Raw genomic sequence first — 20,161 nt, 5'->3', positions numbered from 1 at the left:
ACGGTCTTCTTACAATTAAAAATTTGTCTTTGAACGATATTCTTAAATACCTGTGTCCTGGTCGTCATTTATATTCCCTGTGTCCCGGTCGTCATTTGTGTCCCGGTATCCCAGTCTGTAATTTCTCTTTTTTCTTTTTTCAGTTTTCTTTTTCTTCTTTATTTTTCAGCTTCACTATGAAATACATATCTTCTATAATAACTAAAGTGTCGTTATAAATTTCTGATGTAAAATCAAAAGTCATTTCTGACGTCTCTAACTGTTTTCGATGGAGTATATCTTCGGACATTTTTGACTTATATTTTTCCCATAACTCTGTAGGAGCTGATGGAGAGCAAGTGTACGAATTTGACTTGGGGTTGACGTTTCGCACGCGTCATTGATGCAGTTATCCCAGTGTTGGTCATTCTCCAATAAATTCAGAGCTTGGCATGCACTACGGTAAGTGTCATGTATAGTACCGTTTACAGTTCTCAAATACTCAAAGGATGTCGGACCGGGTACATTCACCAAAAGCAGGCGTAGAAAGAAGCATTCATGTTGATTGGGGTGAACGGTGTAGAGTCTTCCTATCGTGGTATCTTTGAAGATGGTAGGTTGGCCGTAAACCCACTGGTTATCTACTTCGATGGTGGTACCGTTGCCATTGTAGGTTTTTCAGTCATTTTACAATTAGAAATTTCTCTTTCAACGGTCTTCTTACAATTAAAAATTTGTCTTTGAACGATATTCTTAAATACCTGTGTCCTGGTCGTCATTTATATTCCCTGTGTCCCGGTCGTCATTTGTGTCCCGGTATCCCAGTCTGTAATTTCTCTTTTTTCTTTTTTCAGTTTTCTTTTTCTTCTTTATTTTTCAGCTTCACTATGAAATACATATCGCCGAACCTTTGTTTTTTTAACTAAAATCTGGTAGTCATTGATGACCTTATCCAAGTCAAAATCCCAAACCCAATCATCATCGCTATCATTTTCAGTTTTAATATGTTTTGACTCTCGCTGTCCAGGTGGATCTTCATCTAACTGCGCGGTTTTGCGTTCTTTAGCCTCAAGCCTGTTTCCTTGCTGTTCTTTTGATTCCTCGGCACGCTTTCTTTTCTGACTTTCTCTATCAGCAGCAAGTTTTTTGGCATAGACTCTTTGAGCATCTTCATCAGTCATTGTAAACTTAAACATTAATAGAATTCTACGCGAACATATGTCTTATATAACTTGAATGACGTCACCTTCAAAGCAAAAATGATGGCAACTAATTTCTTGGCTGGAAGCATATACAATGTTTTGTAAGTCTAATATGTCCGTACTATTTTTTGGCTGAGGAAAACCGTCAAAATCTTTTACTACCCCTGTAGGTACTACATTGTATCTCAGAAAGTATAGGAGGTGATGTATAGCAATTCTGATTTCGGTATTTCGTTTCAGCGACACAACCCATATTAATTCCGATTTCCCCTTCTCTGTACAATTGTCACCGGTTACATAATTTGTATAATTTAACATAACAAATGTTTCGTGTAAAACATTAAAAAGCTACCCTTCTTTAATGAGAATTGTCTTCTAATTATTTGTTGTATAGTGTAAAATTGTATCCAAAACATTTTATAATTTCTATGGTGGTGAAGAAAGGAGGGGGTAGGAGAATGGCCCGGCAGATCCAAGTTCATCCGCTTAGAATACTGATTGCGTGCGTCTACTTTATAAATTTACTGCTCTGAAAGCGATTCACTAATTTTTTAACGTTCCGGGATTCCCAAAATACGGACCGAGGTTTATAGAGTGTATACTATAAATTCATGCAATGGAGCTATGAAGTTAAAACTGACTTAAAATGGAGATTTATCTGATTGTATCTGATTTATCTAATAGAGCCAAATTCGGCTCTATTAGAGCTTGTGATACTCTTTTGAAAATAAATATTATCTTATTTCCCGTGGAATACCGCAATTTTTTCATACGTGCCTATAATTCTCAGTGTTTTTCACACGTGATTTTTGGTTCCTTCAAGCCTTACCTCCACTTCAATATAAATTATTGTGTACATTCCAGTATGCAATTCTGAGCACTGTATTATATTGAGCAGGTTCAATAAATTGAAACTGACAAAATTATCTAATTTTGCTAATTTTAAAAGTTTAGCAGCTAAATTAAAAATATAGCACCTAGTGGTTTCGATCCACCGACCTCCAAGCTATGGGCCCAACACGCTTACGCTGCGCCAAGCTGCTGTTACGTTAACATGTTATCAAACAAGTGATGTTATTACAAGAGAAAATTTTACCAAAGACTTCAATTTCCAGTTTAATTTGTTCAATTAAACTGGTTCCTTCAAGCCTTACCCCTGCTTCAATAAAAATTCTTGTGTACATTCCAGTATGCAATTCTGAGCACTGTATTATATTGAGCAGGTATAATTTTCCATGCTTATTTTCTCCATTTACTGTGTCAATAAATTTAAACTGACGAGATTATCTAACTTTGCTAATTTTAGAAATTTAGAAGCTTAATTTAAATATTTAGCAGGTTTCGATCCACCGACCTCTTGGTTTATGGAACCAGCGCCCTTCCGCTGCTCCAAGCTGCTGCTAAGTTACCATGTCATCAAACAAATTTTTCAATGTTTATTTTCTCACTTTCTGTATCAATAAATTCAAACTGACAAAATTATCTAATTTTACTAATTTTAAAAATTAGCAGCTTAATTAAAAATTTAGCAGCTAGTGGTTTTGACCCACCCGCCACCGGGCTATGGGCCCAGCGCGCTTCCGCTGCACCAAGCTGCTGTTATGCGTGTTATCAAACAAGTTATTACTATAGAAAATTTCACCAAAGGCTTCAATTAGGAAATCAATTTAAATGGTTCTTTTAAATTGCTTCCATCAAGCCTTACCCCCGCTTCAGTATAAATTCTTGTGAACATTCTAGTATGCAATTTTGATCACATATTTCCATGTTTATTTTCTCCCTTTTTGTATCAATAAATTCAAACTGACAAAATTACCTATTTTACAAATTTTAAAAAGTTAGCAGCTAGTGGTTTCGATCCACCGACCTCTGGGTTATGGGCCCAGCGCGCTTCCGCTGCGCCAAGCTGCTACTACTCTAATAAGTTCTCAAACAAGTGATGTTATTACAAGAGAAAATTTTACCAAATACACTAGGCCCTAGATTTTGGGATTAAGAATCTGACTTTAGGGGTAAATATCTATCTTCGGGGCTTCTTGCTATTTTGGAAGTAGTTGTGTTAAGTGAATGAAAAAGGATAAGCCTATAATCGGGGAAATGTGTTAATAAAACTATTATTACCTTAGAATATGCAGAATAATTGTAGTTATCACATTTTGACTGTACTTCCATTGTAATTTCCTCTCACCTCCCAATGTGCAAATGTATAGTCAAGTTACATATTTCCCATCCATTTCGCCATGTATCACATTTGTTTCAACCCGTGGACTCGTAAATTGAATCAACACTGACTACTACTACTACTACCAAGGTACTTATCGGTTATGTAATAAGTACTCGAAAAGTGAAGTTTGGTTAATGCTAATTAAATATGAAATTTTTTATTTAAAATTTATACGATTTACTCCTGTTTCATATCACCAATCATATTTTTTCTTAAAACTCTGCTGACTAAGCTATGTATTCTAACACCCCCTCCTGTTATTTTATAATTTATTGTGAAAATGTTATGGGACTTCACCCACGCAAGCGTGCTCTTTTTTAATATTGTCTCAAAATGAATAATCTTTCGAAGCCTCAATGGCTCAGTCGGTTGAGCTTGTTTTGTAATTTTGGCGTCATGATTTCGAGCCTAAAATAAAGCAAATGATGATTTATTTTGCAGTTAACTAGAATTTATTCTTAATTGTTAAGCATGGCTAAGTTGCCTATACATGATAGTATAGGCAATATTTCGTTCTTTATTATAACTTTAAACCACACGTCGGGTAGTTATAACCTAACAATAAATAAAACTAATTTTAAACTTTTCCGGTATTTTTCTAGTTTCAATTAAAAAACTAAATTATTGCTTAGACGCCATAAATAGTTTTTGTAATTTACATAATAACTTCAGCGATCCTGAACTGAGAACTAAAATAAAATAAAATTATCTTGTCGATATATAAACGTGCATACGTCATACGTCATATATGGTTACAACCCATGATTATGATACATTCATATAAAATGCAGTTTTCGTAAAAACATTTTAGGTTTTTTAGTTTTTTTCTTTTTTCTTTTTAGTTTTTTTTGAAGTTTTTATCTTTTTAGTTTTTTATTTTTATTTATATTTTTTTAGTTTTCTTTTTCTCCTTTATTTTTCAGTTTTTTTCCTTTTTTTAGTTTTTTTTTCTTTTTTAGTTCTTTTACTTTTTACCTTTTTTAGTTTTTTTTTAGTTTTTCATATGAAATTTTTTTTTAGTTTTTTTCCTTTTTTTCTTTTTAGTTTTTTATTGGTTTTTACCTTTTTTTTTAGCTTTTTTAGTTTTTTTTCGTTTTTTCTTTTTACTTTTTTTTTAGTTTTTATCTTTTTTATTTTTTTTTATTTTTATTCTTAATTTTATTAGTTTTCTTTTTCTCTTCTATTTTTCAGTTTTTTCCTTTTTTTTAAGTTTTTTTTTGTTTTTAGTTTTTTAGTTTTTTTAGTTTTTTTAGTTTTTTTTGTAGTTTTTGCCTTTTTTTAGTTTTTTCAGTTTTTTTTTTAGTTTTTAGTTTTTACCTTTTTTAGCCTAACCAGGATTTGAACTTGAGACCTTCATTCTCCGTTCTGACACCCTCTCTCACCGAGTGACTACTCCAGCATGTTCATTTTGGTGTTTTAAATGGTATATTATTAACCAAATTAATGTGTTTTACAATATACTAAGCATCGTCATAACAAAAATGATGGCAACTAATTTCATGACGTCAGCCGAAACATGACGTCACCTGATCCACGATCCACAGATCCACAGACAACTTATTTTTATATATATAGATATATATATATATATATATATATATATATATATATATATATATATATATATATATATATATATATATATATATATATATATATATATATATACTAGCTGTTGGGGTGGCGCTTCGCGCCACCCTAACACCTAGTTGGTGGGGCGCTTCGCGCCCCCCCAAGCCCCCCCGCGCGCGTAAGTCGTTACGCGCCATATTAGTTATGCGCCATTGTAGTTGTGTCCCTGTGTCCCACCTGTGAATATAGATAGATTTATATATGTGTTTCAAACTACGCAAAAATTGCGAATAAACAACATTCTTGGCTTTCCCATTGTCTGTGCATATGCAAAGCCGTATGTACTAATAATGACGTCATATACAAACGCTCTTTTTACAAACAAACACACATGCATCCACATAACTCGTTTTTATATAGATAGATACAATACAAATTAACTGCGTAAAACTTGCGAATAAACAACATTCTTCGCTGTCCAATTGTCGCTGCATATAAATACATTGTCAGGTTTACCGACCCTCGCACATGCAACGTACAATTGTCCATTGGAAAAACAATCAGGATTAAGATCTATACCACATTTTTCTAATGATTGACCTTGAGCTTTGTTAATGGTGATTGCAAATACTAATCGAATTGGGAATTGCAATCTTTTAAATTTAAAAAGCAGATCCGTTGGAATCATGGGAATGCGAGGAATAAGAACAGCCTCACCCTCATAAGGCCCTGTCAAGATTGTGGCCTCTATTAGGTTTTCCATTGTTTTTTTTTACAGCAAGTCGCGTGCCATTGCAAAGCTTTGGTGGGTTGATATTTCTTAAAAGTATTATTGGTACGCCTATTTTTAGTTGTAGCACGTGTGGTGGAAACCCTGAAGGATCTATGGAATTTAAAAATTCAGATGGATAATTAACCGCTTCATTTGGTTCCAAAACTGTGTCGACTGACTTGTAAAGGACTGCCTGGTCTCGAATCTTGTTCAAAACAATATTGTTGATTTCGTGGACGTCTATATTTTTGGGTGCGAGAATCGCTCTTTCACTTAGCCATTTATTATTTTTATAATTTTTTAGAATATTCGGAAATACTTTTTCAATCAATTCATTTTTGGACGTCACTAAATTACAGAAATCAGCAGGTAGTTGTATACGTCCTGAAATTGAGTCTACTGTTTGACCAGAGTCATCGTTTTGCAATCGGACACGCATATTTGTAGTTAATTTTAATATTTTTACGTGTACCTATAAATTAGAATTTTTTAGGCAAGCATTCATTTCGTCTGCAGGAGTTAAACTACGTAAAAATTGCGAATATACAACATTCTTGGCTTTCCCATTGTCTCTGCATATACAAAGCCGTATGTACTAATAATGACATCATATGCAAACGCTCTTTTTACAAACAAACAAACATGCATACATACAACTCGTTTTTATATAGATAGATAGACAGATAGATAGATAAAATACAAATTAACTGCGTAAAACTTGCGAATATACAACATTCTTCGCTGTCCAATTGTCGCTGCATATAAATAGATTGTCAGGTTTACCGACCCTCGAACATGCAACGTACAATTGTCAATGGGAAAAACAATAGTATTAAGATCTATACCACATTTTTCTAATGATTGACCTTGAGCTTTGTTAATGGTGATTGCAAATGCTAATCGAATTGGGAATTGCAATCTTTTAAATTGAAAAGGCAGATCCGTTGGAATCTTGGGAATGCGAGGAATAAGAACAGCCTCACCCTTAAAAGGCCCTGTCAAGATTGTGGCCTCTATTAGGTTTTCCATTGTTTTTTTTACGGCAGGTCGAGTGCCATAGCAAAGCTTTGGTGGGTTTATATTTCTTAAAAGTATTATTGGTAGGCCTATTTTTAGTTGTAGCACGTGTGGTGGAAACCCTGAGAATAATATCTCGAGGTAAAAACTGATCACCGACCATAACGATGGCCACTTCGTCGATAGTTGGAGCATTGTATCTACGCACATGTTGGCCAGGAGGCGTTTTGTCAGCGGAAATAACAATTTTATGCGTATAAGTAGGCATCAAATCGATGGCTGTTTTGAACAGACGCACTAAATTATTATTTTCGTGGAAAAGATGTTGCAATTGGGAAACGATTGTCCTTTCAATGTTGGGAGAAATTTCGCAACGTGCATTCAATTCATAATTTCTATCACTGATGAAGTACAATTGTAAAAATTTATGATTCTCGCCTGAGAATGGTAGAAGAGACCCTGCTCTATGATAAATTTGCCCTTTTACTTTGAAAGTAGACATAAATTGATCTGGATTTTCAATTTGGGCTCCAAACGACGTCATTTGGAAACATGAGTTGTATTTTCTGATTCATTTATATTCCTTATGTCCCGGTGTCCCGGTCGTCATTTATATCCCCCTGTTTTATATCCCGCTTATTTTTCAGTTTTTTCCTTTTTTTAGTTTTTTTTTACTTTTTTAGTTCTTTTAGTTTTTACGTTTTTTAGTTTTTTTTAGTTTTTTAGATGAATTTTTTTTTTAGTTTTTTACCTTTTTTTCTTTTTAGTTTTTATTGGTTTTTACCTTTTTTTAGCTTTTTTATTTTTTTTTATTTTTTTTTAATTTTATTAGTATTCTTTTTCTCTTCTATTTTTCATTTTTCCTTTTTTTTAGTTTTTTTTAGTTTTTAGTTTTTTAAGTTTTTTCCTTTTTTTAGTTTCTTTAGTTTTTTTAGTTTTTCGGCTTTTTTATTTTTTTATTAGTTTTTAGTTTTTTTGTAGTTTTTGCCTTTTTTTAGTTTTTTCAGTTTTTTTTTTAGTTTTTAGTTTTTTACCTTTTTTAGCCTAACCAGGATTTGAACCTGGGACCTTCATTCTCCGTTCTGACATCCTCTCTCACCGAGTGACTACTCCAGCATGTTCATTTTGGTGTTTTAAATGGTATATTATTAACCAAATTAATGTGTTTTACAATATACTAAGCATCGTCATAACAAAAATGACGGCAACTAATTTCATGACGTCAGCCGAAACATGACGTCACCTGATCCACAGATCCACAGACCCACAGATCCACAGACAACTTATTTTTATATATATAGATATCTATATATATAAAAATAAGTTGTCTGTGTGTGGATCTGTGGATGGATCAGGTGACGTCATGTTTCGGCTGACGTCATGAAATTAGTTGCTTCCCCTTTATTATCAAAAACATTTAATGCACACATAAACGTTGAATACTGTAACTCCGTAAAGGCAATCAAATACATATGTAAATACGTCAACAAAGGCAGTGACATGGCAGTTTTTGGCTTGCAGTCCGAAATCAAAGATTTCGATGAAATCGTAAAATATCAGGCTGGAAGATACATAAGCAGTAATGAAGCTGTTTGGCGAATTCTTTCATTTCCGATACATGAACGTAGTCCAGCTGTTGTTCACTTAGCGGTACATTTACAGAATGGTCAACGTGTTTATTTCACGGAAACCAACGTGCAACAAAGAGTCCTGAATCCACCGGATACAACATTAACAGCTTTTTTTTCGCTTTGCAAAAATGATTCTTTTGCGAAAAAACTGCTGTATACTGAAGTGCCTTCGTATTACACGTGGAATACTAAAAATAAAGTATTTGAACGTCGAAAACAGGGTAAGTCAGTCGACGGCCAACCTACCATCTTCAAAGATACCACGATAGGAAGACTCTACACCGTTCACCCCAATCAACATGAATGCTTCTTTCTACGCCTGCTTTTGGTGAATGTACCCGGTCCGACATCCTTTGAGTATTTGAGGACTGTAAATGGTACTATACATGACACTTACCGTAGTGCATGCCAAGCTCTGAATTTATTGGAGAATGACCAACACTGGGATAACTGCATCAATGACGCGTGCGAAACGTCAACCCCAAGTCAAATTCGTGCATTGTTTGGCATCATTTTAACAACTTGCTCTCCATCAGCTCCTACAGATTTATGGGAAAAATATAAGTCAAAAATGTCCGAAGATATACTTCATCGAAAACAGTTAGAGACGTCAGACATGACTTTTGATTTTACACCAGAAATTTATAACTACACTTTAGTTGTTATAGAAGATTTTTGCATAAGTATGGCAAACAAACCTCTTCAGGGTTTGGGAATGCCTTCACCTAACCGTATCGCTGCTGTTTCGACATGTGTAGAATTGGATCGTGAACAAAGTTACAGTACGAGTGATCTATTGTCGTATGTACAAAATAACATTTCCAAGTTAACGTCGGAACAAAAAGACATTTATGATACGATAATGCATTGTGTCGATAACAACGTTGGAGAAATTTTCTTTTTGGATGCGCCAGGAGGTACTGGTAATACGTTTGTGATAAAACTGATTCTGGCATCAATTCGATCTAAAAATGATATAGCGTTGGCAATTGCGTCGTCCGGAATAGCCGCAACATTGCTGCCTGGTGGAAGAACTGCTCATTCCGCTTTGAAATTGCCTCTGAACTTGCATTCTACAGAAACTCCCACGTGCAATATTTCCAAATCATCTGGGATGGGTAAAGTATTGCAGCAATGCAAACTTATTATTTGGGATGAGTGCACAATGGCACACAAAAAATCGCTCGAGGCTCTGGATCAATGCTTGAAAGATTTGCGAGGGAAGTCGAAACTCTTTGGCAGCACATTAATATTGCTTGCGGGAGATTTCAGGCAAACATTACCTATAATACCTAGATCAACTCCTGCAGACGAAATGAATGCTTGCCTGAAAAATTCTAATTTATGGGCACACGTAAAAACATTAAAATTAACTACAAATATGCGTGTCCGATTGCAAAACGATGACTCTGGTCAAACATTTTCAGATCAATTGCTGGCAATGGGAAACGGAAAGCTCCCAGTAGACTCAATTTCAGGACGTATACAACTACCTGCTGATTTCTGTAATTTAGTGACGTCCAAAAATGAATTGATTGAAAAAGTATTTCCGAATATTCTAAAAAATTATAAAAATAATAAATGGCTAAGTGAAAGAGCGATTCTCGCACCCAAAAATATAGACGTCCACGAAATCAACAATATTGTTTTGACCAAGATTCAAGACCAGGCAGTCCTTTACAAGTCAGTCGACACAGTTTTGGAACCAAATGAAGCGGTTAATTATCCATCTGAATTTTTAAATTCCATAGATCTTTCAGGGTTTCCACCACACGTGCTACAACTAAAAATAGGCGTACCAATAATATTGTTACGTAACATAAACCCACCAAAGCTTTGCAATGGCACTCGACTTGCCGTAAAAAAAAACAATGGAAAACCTAATAGAGGCCACAATCCTGACAGGGCCTTTTGAGGGTGAGGCTGTTCTTATTCCTCGCATTCCCATGATTCCAACAGATCTGCCTTTTCAATTTAAAAGATTGCAATTCCCAATTCGATTAGCATTTGCAATCACCATTAACAAAGCTCAAGGTCAATCATTAGAAAAATGTGGTATTGATCTTAATACTGATTGTTTTTCCCATGGACAATTGTACGTTGCATGTTCGAGGGTCGGTAAACCTGACAATCTATTTATATGCAGCGAGAATTGGACAGCGAAGAATGTTGTATATTCGCAAGTTTTACGCAGTTAATTTGTATTTCGGAACCAAATGAAGCGGTTAATTATCCATCTGAATTTTTAAATTCCATAGATCCTTCAGGGTGTCCACCACACCTGCTACAACTAAAAATAGGCGTACCAATAATACTTTTAAGAAATATCAACCCACCAAAGCTTTGCAATGGCACGCGACTTGCCGTAAAAAAAAAACAATGGAAAACCTAATAGATGCCACAATCTTGACAGGGCCTTATGAGGGTGAGGCTGTTCTTATTCCTCGCATTCCCATGATTCCAACGGATCTGCTTTTTCAATTTAAAAGATTGCAATTCCCAATTCGATTAGCATTTGCAACCACCATCAACAAAGCTCAAGGGCAATCACTAGAAAAATGCGGTATAGATCTTAATACAGATTGCTTTACCAATGTACAATTGTATGTTGCATCTTTGAGGGTCGGTAAACCTGACAATCTATTTATACGCACAGACAATGGGACAGCGAAGACTGTTGTATATTCACAAGTTTTACGTAGTTAATTTGTATTTTATCTATCTATCTATCTATCTATATAAAAACGAGTTGTGTGTATGCATGTTTGTTTGTTTGTAAAAAGAGCGTTTGCATATGACGTCATTATTAGTACATACGGCTTTGTATATGGACAGACAATGGGAAAGCCAAGAATGTTGTATATTCGCAATTTTTACGTAGTTTGAAACACATATATAAATCTATCTATATTCACAGGTGGGACACAGGGACACAACTACAATGGCGCGTAACGACTTACGAGCGCGGGGGGGCTTGGGGGGGGGCGCGAAGCGCCCCCACCAACTAGGTGTTGGGGTGGCGCGAAGCGCCACCCCAACAGCTAGTATAAATATATAAATAAGTTGTCTGTCTGTGTGTCTGTCTGTGGATCAGGTGACGTCATGTTTCTGTGTTGACTGACGTCATGAAATTAGTTGTCGTCATTTTTGCTTTGACGGTGACGTCATTCAAGATATTTAAGACATATGTTCACGTAGAAATCTATTAATGTTTAAGTTTACAATGACTGATGAACTTACAATGGCAAAAGCCGATGAAGATGCTCAAAGAGTAGTCAGAAAAGAAAGCGTGCCGAGGAACTACCAGAGCAACGCGAAAGCAGACTTGCTGCTAAAAGAGAAAGTGAAAAAAGAAGGCGTGCCGAGGAATCAAAAGAACAGCAAGGAAACAGGCTTGAGGCTGATAGAGAAAGAAAGAACAGAAAGCGTGCCGAGGAATCAAAAGAACAGCAAGGAAGCAGGCTTGAGGCTGATAGAGAAAGAAAGAACAGAAAGCGTGCCGAGGAACTACCAGAGCAACGCGGAAGCAGACTTGCTGCTAAAAGAGAAAGTGAAAAAAGAAGGCGTGCCGAGGAATTACAAGAACAGCAAGAAATCAGGCTTGCTGCTGATAGAGAAAGTAAGAAAAGAAAGCGTGCCAAGGAATCACAAGAACAGCAAGAAATCAGGCTTGCTGCTGACAGAGAAAGTAAGAAAAAAAAGCGTGCCAAGGAATCAGAGCAACCTGAAAGTTATCGCCTGGCATTCAGGTACAACCCAGTCGATGATTATAGCTTGAGTAGATGTGTTCAAATCGGGACAATGTCTAAAATTTGTCCCTATTGCAAGGCCTTGAAATTCAATGGTGAAACAATGGGAATGTGTTGCGCCTCAGGAAAAGTTAAACTTCCTCTATTGGCTGCACCACCAGAGCCATTGAAGACTTTCCTTACTGGAACTACGTCAGAATCTAAGTGTTTTTTGTCAAAAATCAGAAAATACAACTCATGTTTCCAAATGACGTCGTTTGGAGCCCAAATCGAAAATCCAGATCAATTTATGTCTACTTTCAAAGTAAAAGGGCAAATTTATCATAGAGCAGTGTCCCTTCTACCATTCTCAGGCGAGAACCATAAATTTTTACAATTGTACTTCATCAGTGATAGAAATTCTGAATTGAATGCACGTTGCGAAATTTCTCCCAACGTTGAAAGGACAATCGTTTCCCAATTGCAACATCTTTTCCACGAAAATAATAATTTAGTGCGTCTGTTCAAAACAGCCATCGATTTGATGCCTACTGATACGCATAAAATTGTTATTTCCGCTGACAAAACGCCTCCTGGCCAACATGTGCATAGATACAATGCTCCAACTATCGACGAAGTGGCAATCGTTATGGTCGGTGATCAGTCTTTACCTCGAGATATTATTCTTCATAAGCGAAACGCTCAGTTGTTAAGAATTGCTGAAACTCGATGCTACGATGCCCTACAATATCCTATCATTTTTTGGGATGGAGCCGACGGCTATCACTTTAATATTAAATTGATGAATCCAGCCACTAACAAAGAAATGAATAAGAAATGCAGTGCAATGCATTATTATTCCTATAGACTAATGATTCGGCAGGATGAAGAAAATTATATTTTAAAATGCCGTGAATTGTTTCACCAATTCGTCGTTGATATGTATGCTAAAATTGAATCAGAACGTTTGCTATACATCCACCTGAATCAGACCAAGCTCCGCTCTGAACAATACATTCATTTGCGAGATGCAGTTATAAATGACGGTAATACCACAAACGTTGGAAGATTAACAATTTTACCTTCGTCATATGCTGGCAGTCCCCGTCATATGCATGAATATGCTCAAGATGCTATTGCGTATGTTCGTCTCTATGGTCGTCCAGATTTATTTATTACATTTACATGTAATCAATCTTGGGACGAGATACTGCAGCTTTTACTTCAAGGACAATCGGCGGTTCATAGGCATGACATTACGGCCCGTGTCTTCCGGCAAAAGTTGAAATCACTGATAAACTTCATAGTAAAACTTGAAGTGTTTGGGTCAGTGCGATGCTGGATGTACTCAGTGGAATGGCAAAAACGAGGTTTGCCACACGCACATATACTAATCTGGCTACATAAAAAAATTACTTCGAACGAAATTGATGATGTGATTTCCGCTGAAATACCTGATAAAAATGTCGATAAGGGGTTACATGATATTATTGTAAAAAATATGATACATGGACCTTGCGGTGCACTGAACAAAAATTCACCATGCATGGCCAAAGGAAGGTGCACAAAGCAATATCCTCGACTTTTAGTATCATACACAATTACTGGCAATGATGGTTACCCACAATATAGAAGAAGATCTACTGAAGATGGCGGTAAAACAGCAATAATAAAGAAGCGTAACGGTACCACCATCAAAGTAGATAACCAGTGGGTTGTTCCATATTCCCCATTATTATCAAAAACATTTAATGCACACATAAACTTTGAATACTGTAACTCCGTAAAGGCAATCAAATACATATGTAAATACGTCAACAAAGGCAGTGACATGGCAGTTTTTGGCTTGCAGCCCGAAATCAAAGATTTCGATGAAATCGTACAATATCAGGCTGGAAGATACATAAGCAGTAATGAAGCTGTTTGGCGAATTCTTTCATTTCCGATACATGAACGTAGTCCAGCTGTTGTTCACTTAGCGGTACATTTACAGAATGGTCAACGTGTTTATTTCACGGAAACCAACGTGCAACAAAGAGTCCTGAATCCACCGGATACAACATTAACAGCTTTTTTTTCGCTTTGCAAAAATGATTCTTTTGCAAAAAAACTGCTGTATACTGAAGTGCCTTCGTATTACACGTGGAATACTAAAAATAAAGTATTTGAACGTCGAAAACAGGGTAAGTCAGTCGACGGCCAACCTACCATCTTCAAAGATACCACGATAGGAAGACTCTACACCGTTCACCCCAATCAACATGAATGCTTCTTTCTACGCCTGCTTTTGGTGAATGTACCCGGTCCGACATCCTTTGAGTATTTGAGGACTGTAAATGGTACTATACATGACACTTACCGTAGTACATGCCAAGCTCTGAATTTATGGGAGAATGACCAACACTGGGATAACTGCATCAATGACGCGTGCGAAACGTCAACCCCAAGTCAAATTCGTGCATTGTTTGGCATCATTTTAACAACTTGCTCTCCATCAGCTCCTACAGAGTTATGGGAAAAATATAAGTCAAAAATATCCGAAGATATACTCCATCGAAAACAGTTAGAGACGTCAGATATGACTTTTGATTTTACATCAGAAATTTATAACTACACTTTAGTTGTTATGGAAGATTTGTGCGTACGTATGGCAAACAAACCTCTTCAGGATTTGGGAATGCCTTCACCTAACCGTATCGCTGCTGTTTCGACATGTGTAGAATTGGATCGTGAACAAAGTTACAGTACGAGTGATCTATTGTCGTATATACAAAATAACATTTCCAAGTTAACGTCGGAACAAAAAGACATTTATGATACGTTAATGCATTGTGTCGATAACAACGTTGGAGAAATTTTCTTTTTGGATGCGCCAGGAGGTACTGGTAAAACGTTTGTGATAAAACTGATTCTGGCATCAATTCGATCAAAAAATGATATAGCGTTGGCAATTGCGTCGTCCGGAATAGCCACAACATTGCTGCCTGGTGGAAGAACTGCTCATTCCGCTTTGAAATTGCCTCTGAACTTGCATTCTACAGAAACTCCCACGTGCAATATTTCCAAATCATCTGGGATGGGTAAAGTATTGCAGCAATGCAAACTTATTATTTGGGATGAGTGCACAATGGCACACAAAAAATCGCTCGAGGCTCTGGATCAATGCTTGAAAGATTTGCGAGGGAAGTCGAAACTCTTTGGCAACACATTAATATTGCTTGCGGGAGATTTCAGGCAAACATTACCTATAATACCTAGATCAACTCCTGCAGACGAAATGAATGCTTGCCTGAAAAATTCTAATTTATGGGCACACGTAAAAACATTAAAATTAACTACAAATATGCGTGTCCGATTGCAAAACGATGACTCTGGTCAAACATTTTCAGATCAATTGCTGGCAATGGGAAACGGAAAGCTCCCAGTAGACTCAATTTCAGGACGTATACAACTACCTGCTGATTTCTGTAATTTAGTGACGTCCAAAAATGAATTGATTGAAAAAGTATTTCTGAATATTCCAAAAAATTATAAAAATAATAAATGGCTAAGTGAAAGAGCGATTCTCGCACCCAAAAATATAGACGTCCCCGAAATCAACAATATTGTTTTGACCAAGATTCGAGACCAGGCAGTCCTTTACAAGTCAGTCGACACAGTTTTGGAACCAAATGAAGCGGTTAATTATCCATCTGAATTTTTAAATTCCATAGATCTTTCAGGGTTTCCACCACACGTGCTACAACTAAAAATAGGCGTACCAATAATACTTTTAAGAAATATAAACCCACCAAAGCTTTGCAATGGCACTCGACTTGCCGTAAAAAAAAACAATGGAAAACCTAATAGAGGCCACAATCTTGACAGGGCCTTTTGAGGGTGAGGCTGTTCTTATTCCTCGCATTCCCATGATTCCAACGGATCTGCCTTTTCAATTTAAAAGATTGCAATTCCCAATTCGATTAGCATTTGCAATCACCATTAACAAAGCTCAAGGTCAATCATTAGAAAAATGTGGTATAGATCTTAATACTGATTGTTTTTCCCATGGACAATTGTACGTTGCATGTTCGAGGGTCGGTAAACCTGACAATCTATTTATATGCAGCGACAATTGGACAGCGAAGAATGTTGTATATTCGCAAGTTTTACGCAGTTAATTTGTATTTTGGAACCAAATGAAGCGGTTAATTATCCATCTGAATTTTTAAATTCCATAGATCCTTCAGGGTTTCCACCACACGTGCTACAACTAAAAATAGGCGTACCAATAATACTTTTAAGAAATATCAACCCACCAAAGCTTTGCAATGGCACTCGACTTGCCGTAAAAAAAACAATGGAAAACCTAATAGAGGCCACAATCTTGACAGGGCCTTATGAGGGTGAGGCTGTTCTTATTCCTCGCATTCCCATGATTCCAACGGATCTGCTTTTTCAATTTAAAAGATTGCAATTCCCAATTCGATTAGCATTTGCAACCACCATCAACAAAGCTCAAGGGCAATCACTAGAAAAATGCGGTATAGATCTTAATACAGATTGCTTTACCAATGTACAATTGTATGTTGCATCTTTGAGGGTCGGTAAACCTGACAATCTATTTATACGCACAGACAATGGGACAGCGAAGACTGTTGTATATTCACAAGTTTTACGTAGTTAATTTGTATTGTATCTATCTATCTATCTATCTATATAAAAACGAGTTGTGTGTATGCATGTTTGTTTGTTTGTAAAAAGAGCGTTTGCATATGACGTCATTATTAGTACATACGGCTTTGTATATGGACAGACAATGGGAAAGCCAAGAATGTTGTATATTCGCAATTTTTACGTAGTTTGAAACACATATATAAATCTATCTATATTCACAGGTGGGGACACAGGGACACAACTACAATGGCGCGTAACTAATATGGCGCGTAACGACTTACGCGCGCGAGGGGGCTTGGGGGGCGCGAAGCGCCCCACCAACTAGGTGTTGGGGTGGCGCGAAGCGCCACCCCAACAGCTAGTATATATATATATATATATATATATATCTATATATATATAAAAATAAGTTGTCTGTCTGTGGATCTGTGGATCAGGTGACGTCCTGTTTCTGTGTCGGCTGACGTCATGAAATTAGTTGTCGTCATTTTTTATTTGACGGTGACGTCATTCAAGATATTTAAGACATATGTTCACGTAGAAATCTATTAATGTTTAAGTTTACAATGACTGATGAACTTACCATGGCAAAAGCCGATGAAGATGCTCAAAGAGTCTATGCCAAAAAACTTGCTGCTGATAGACAGAAAAGAAAGCGTGCCGAGGAATCAAAAGAACAGCAAGGAAACAGGCTTGAGGCTAAAGAACGCAAAACCGCGCAGTTAGATGAAGATCCACCTGGACAGCGAGAGTCAAAACATATTAAAACTGAAAATGATAGCGATGATGATTGGGTTTGGGATTTTGACTTGGATAGGGTCATCAATGCCTACCAGATTTTAGTTAAAAAAACAAAGGTTCGGCGATATGTATTTCATAGTGAAGCTGAAAAATAAAGAAGAAAAAGAAAACTGAAAAAAGAAAAAATGTAAAAAACTAAAAAATACTAAAAAGAAAAACACTCAAAGAGAAATTACAGACCGGGACACAAATGACGACCGGGGACAGAGGGAATATAAATAACGACCGGGACACTCAAAGAGAAATTACAGACTGGGATACCGGGACACAAATGACGACCGGGACACAGGGAATATAAATGAAGACCAGGACACAGGTATTTAAGAATATCGTTCAAAGACAAATTTTTAATTGTAAGAAGACCGTTGAAAGATAAATTTCTAATTGTAAAATGACTGAAGAACCTACAATGGCAACGGTACCACCATCGAAGTAGATAACCAGTGGGTTGTTCCATATTCCCCATTATTATCAAAAACATTTAATGCACACATAAACGTTGAATACTGTAACTCCGTAAAGGCAATCAAATACAAAGGCAGTGACATGGCAGTTTTTGGCTTGCAGCCCAAAATCAAAGATTTCGACGAAATCGTACAATATCAGGCTGGAAGATACATAAGCAGTAATGAAGCTGTTTGGCGAATTCTTTCATTTCCGATACATGAACGTAGTCCAGCTGTTGTTCACTTAGCGGTACATTTACAGAATGGTCAACGTGTTTATTTCTCGGAAACCAACGTGCAACAAAGAGCCCTGAATCCACCGGATACAAAATTAACAGCTTTTTTTTCGCTTTGCAAAAATGATTCTTTTGCAAAAAAACTGCTGTATACTGAAGTGCCTTCGTATTACACGTGGAATACTAAAAATAAAGTATTTGAACGTCGAAAACAGGGTAAGTCAGTCGACGGCCAACCTACCATCTTCAAAGATACCACGATAGGAAGACTCTATACCGGTCACCCCAATCAACATGAATGCTTCTTTCTACGCCTGTTTTTGGTGAATGTACCCGGTCCGACATCCTTTGAGTATTTGAGAACTGTAAACGGTACTATACATGACACTTACCGTAGTGCATGCCAAGCTCTGAATTTATTGGAAAATGACCAACACTGGGATAACTGCATCAATGACGCGTGCGAAACGTCAACCCCAAGTGAAATTCGTGCATTGTTTGGCATCATTTTAACAACTTGCTCTCCATCAGCTCCTACAGAGTTATGGGGAAAATATAAGTCAAAAATGTCCGTAGATATACTCCATCGAAAACAGTTAGAGAAGTCAGATATGACTTTTGATTTTACATCAGAAATTTATAACTACACTTTAGTTATTATAGAAGATTTGTGCGTACGTACGGCAAACAAACCTCTTCAGGATTTGGGAATGCCTTCATCTAACCGTATCGCTGCTGTTTCGACATATGTAGAATTGGATCGTGAACAAAGTTACAGTACGAGTGATCTATTGTCGTATGTACAAAATAACATTTCCAAGTTAACGTCGGAACAAAAAGACATTTATGATACGATACTCAATTTCAGGACGTATACAACTACCTGCTGATTTCTGTAATTTAGTGACGTCCAAAAATGAATTGATTGAAAAAGTATTTCCGAATATTCTAAAAAATTATAAAAATAATAAATGGCTAAGTGAAAGAGCGATTCTCGCACCCAAAAATATAGACGTCCACGAAATCAACAATATTGTTTTGACCAAGATTCGAGACCAGGCAGTCCTTTACAAGTCAATCGACTCAGTTTTGGAACCAAATGAAGCGGTTAAGTATGCATGTTTGTTTGTTTGTAAAAAGAGCGTTTGCATATGACGTCATTATTAGTACATACGGCTTTGTATATGCACAGACAATGGGAAAGCCAAGAATGTTGTATATTCGCAATTTTTACGTAGTTTAACTCCTGCAGACGAAATGAATGCTTGCCTGAAAAATTCTAATTTATGGGCACACGTAAAAATATTAAAATTAACTACAAATATGCGTGTCCGATTGCAAAACGATGACTCTGGTCAAACATTTTCAGATCAATTGCTGGCAATTGGAAACGGAAAGCTCCCAGTAGTGGGAAAGCCAAAAATGTTGTATATTCGCAATTTTTACGTAGTTTGAAACACATATATAAATCTATCTATATTCACAGGTGGGACACAGGGACACAACTACAATGGCGCGTAACTAATATGGCGCGTAACGACTTACGCGCGCGGGGGGGCTTGGGGGGGGGCGCGAAGCGCCCCACCAACTAGGTGTTGGGGTGGCGCGAAGCGCCACCCCAAAAGCTAGGATATATATATATATATACTAGCTGTTGGGGTGGCGCTTCGCGCCACCCCAACACCTAGTTGGTGGGGCGCTTCGCGCCCCCCCAAGCCCCCCCGCGCGCGTAAGTCGTTACGCGCCATATTAGTTATGCGCCATTGTAGTTGTGTCCCTGTGTCCCACCTGTGAATATAGATAGATTTATATATGTGTTTCAAACTACGCAAAAATTGCGAATAAACAACATTCTTGGCTTTCCCATTGTCTGTGCATATGCAAAGCCGTATGTACT

General features: G+C 36.8%; 1 non-coding gene across 1 annotated transcript; it reads right to left on the bottom strand.

Annotated features, from left to right (window-relative positions):
• Positions 1-3,020: 3,020 nt before the first annotated feature.
• On the bottom strand, positions 3,021-3,092 carry Trnam-cau (transfer RNA methionine (anticodon CAU)). Its single transcript has one exon. It is a non-coding gene; the product is annotated as a tRNA-Met (tRNA).
• Between the last annotated feature and the right edge of the window lie 17,069 nt (positions 3,093-20,161).

The sequence above is a fragment of the Artemia franciscana genome, unplaced genomic scaffold (genome assembly GCF_032884065.1).
Source record: "Artemia franciscana unplaced genomic scaffold, ASM3288406v1 Scaffold_2747, whole genome shotgun sequence".
NCBI lineage: Eukaryota > Metazoa > Arthropoda > Branchiopoda > Anostraca > Artemiidae > Artemia > Artemia franciscana.
Note: the sequence above shows the minus strand (reverse complement) of the source record. Positions and strands in the feature narration are given on the sequence as shown.